Here is a 3,266-nt window from a genome sequence, read left to right on the forward strand (position 1 = left end):
GACAACTGCATAATGGAAATAACTAATTCTAGAATGGACAGCATTTTCTTTTGAAGAAATATCATCAAATATTTGTATTGCATTTGTCCTTACAAAAGCATATTTGCTTTACCCAATCTGAGCAACTAAAAGCCATTATGGGATCTGAACAACAATAACAGAAAGTCATTCTAATATAAAAGGACTAGCAAAAAGTCACACTGTTAATTTTTTACAGGAACAGCTACACATGCTGGGACTTTATTTGCAGGTACAAGTTGTTAGCAGTCAACCTCCAGACCCATGTTGACCACACCTATTTAAGGCTCACCACAAGATGATCCACTGAAGGTTTTTTCTCACGTGTCACTTATTGATCAGTTCCAATGTACTGTATTTGCTCTCCAGGCTCCAGTGATGTTGCTATTTTCAGAGAAGAACTCCAGGGGTGCTGTGGCAGTAATCATTTTTAAAATGGCCACTTCGTCAGTGCAAAATCAACAATACAGAACAATACACAGTCAATTACATATGCCCTGCGATGAGCTTTATTGTGGAATGCAAAGTACTCTTCTCAAATGGATGACCTACATGGTTCTTAAAGGACTTCTCCATTCCAAAAATGATTCATTCTTCTGGTAGCATAAAAAATGAGTAATATCTACCATATAGGTTATCTTATATGTCTTTATTTGGAAAATTAGCTTTATACTTGGATAATATTTAGATGGAAGAAAGCTGTGCAACCAGTTGTAGCTTTAGCACATTTATGACCCTAATAGATCCAACAGCATTTTTGTTGGGCTATCTGTGGTGGGGTTTGGTGAATTAACAAGTGGTCCTGGTGTGTGTGTGTGTGGCATTTACAGTCTTTTAGTTTGTATGAGCTTACAAGATCACCCCCACTCAAAAGGAAGAAAGCCAATAATGGAGTGCAGGCTTGAACCAAGAGAGTCACCGTGCACCCATTGGGCCAGAGGTGTACCAAGAAAGTCCTATAATTGTCTCATCAACAGATCACAAAGTGGGGACTAAAAAAAATCCTACAGAGAAGCCCTTCTCCTGTCTAGCTGGGGCCCATGGGCAATGGTAACCTGTTCTAGATGGGCTCCAGGGCACAGTCCTGCAGGTATTTTGTGCAGAGAAGTACCTTCAATGTGACATCATTGTGCTTGTTCACAGTGTGGCTTCTTTAGACGTGACCAGTACAAAGACACTGTCCTGCAGTGCCACACAGTGAAGGTTCCCAAGGAGGACCGGTCACAGTTTCAGGATGAGAAGTCAGGAACTTTAAAAAAGAAGAAATGGGCCACACTGGAATGAGTGGGATGGGACCTCCTAGAGGACAAAATTTTAAATAGAGGAACACTCACTTGCTGACAGACACATTGGAAGACCTGGGTAGAGCATCCAAGATTGCAGAAACAGGACAGCACATAAACAGAGCACTCTTGTCATCGTCATTACCTCCAGACTGTGATTCATCAGGCATCCTAAACAGGCAATGGTAGACCCCTGGTGGGCAAGCCCAGCACAGGCCTGGAGTTTGGGAGCTCCTTGTAGGATTTTGAGGACTCGTCTAATCAGATATGTAACCTTACTACCCCAAAATGGACAAGACTGAACTACTTCGCTCGGTGGTTGATGGGTGCCCACAAGGTGACACTCCACTGGTCATGGGTGACTTCAATGCAACCACTGGCACTGACAGGGCTGGCTATGAGGATTGTCTCTGACCCAATGGGTCTGGTGTCCATGGTGAAAGTAGCTCCATGTTCCTTGACTTTGCAAAAGGTCAGGGGCTGCAAATCACTGGATCCTGGTTCCGGCTCCCTTAACCGCATCGTTGGACTTGGTACTTCAATAATGGTGGTGCAGTGAAGGAAATCAATCATATTCTCGTGGGCAGAAGCTGGAGGCTCTTACAAAACTGCAGGGACTACAGAAATGCCCATTTTGTGAATTCTGACCACAGACTTGTTGTTGCTACTCTGAGGGTCCAGCTTAGATTCAGTAGGTTACCACCAATAGGAAAAAGAGGCAGGATCTGGCCAGACTCCAAGATCAGGCTGTTTCTGACGAGTTTGCATGAAGTTTGTGTGATTAACTTACAGATTTGGATGCGACTGCCAATCCTAATGTGATGTGGGAGATCTTCTATGACAAGACCCTGAAGGTTGCTGAGGGTTGTGTTACCAGCGTTCCCAGAAAGAGGTGTTTCATCTGTCAGGGTACTCTGGATATCATCGAGAGAAGTTGCGGAACATGGCTTGATGGCAATTCCAGTCTGTACCAGGAACTGAGAATCTGTGAGCAAGTGACATACCATCTACGGTCTAGTGACCCATGTCCTGCTTACAAAGGAATTTAAAGCTGATCCTCCGGCTAGGATGTTGGATATCTCTGGGTTCATGGTTCTTGAGATTGATCCTCCAATTAGCTGTGAACCACCCAATCTCACTGAGATTGCACAGGTACTGAACCAGCTGTTGGAAGGCTGCAGGGATCCGTGGTATCTGGTGACAGGGGAAAAGTGGAACAGACCCACAGGTACTGTCCAGGTGTTAGTGTAAGAGGAATAGGGCAATGCAGGTTTTGAGGAGAGAGGAGGTGTAAATCTTGTCCACCAAAAGTCTCTGAAAGAAGAGACACAATACCTGATCTATCTTTGGCATGTTTTTCAGCACAGGTGGTCCCTTTGTTCAACATTCCTGAAGATATAGCTAATTACAAAGACAGTGAGATGAGCATGGGGAATAACGAAATGTTTATCTGGATCTAGTGATATAAGCTATAGGATGTACATAGCACCATTTTACTCTAATCAAGCAGAAAATAAACTTTATCAAAGCAGTATGACACTAATGGCAGAAATAGCAACAGTGTTGTGATCAAAAAGATAAACTAGTACATTCAACTACAGTATCATGGACTTGACCAATATGGAGAGGATCAAAGAAATGTACAAGAATACAAAAGGAAGGTGTGGAAAATCCAGTAAGTCAATGCCCTGGTTATTACCTGTAATCTTGGGGTGTTATTGCCCCTCCACTCTCAATAAAAATTCCACAGACAGTACTAACAGAAAATCCTGGAAAATCTCTGCTTTTGATTATTATGATGGCATTGAAGCTTATGATAATTTCCATAATTCCCAGACCTTTCCCAAAGTAAAGCTGCCTACTCTGAGTGCTCTGTTGCTCCTGTGAATTACCTCATTATTCAAAGTCCACCTGGCATGTTGAAGAGCAAATAGAAGCAGTAGACATAAAAAACACACAACCACA

Source organism: Polypterus senegalus, chromosome 3, assembly GCF_016835505.1.
Source record: "Polypterus senegalus isolate Bchr_013 chromosome 3, ASM1683550v1, whole genome shotgun sequence".
NCBI classification, from domain to species: domain Eukaryota; kingdom Metazoa; phylum Chordata; class Cladistia; order Polypteriformes; family Polypteridae; genus Polypterus; species Polypterus senegalus.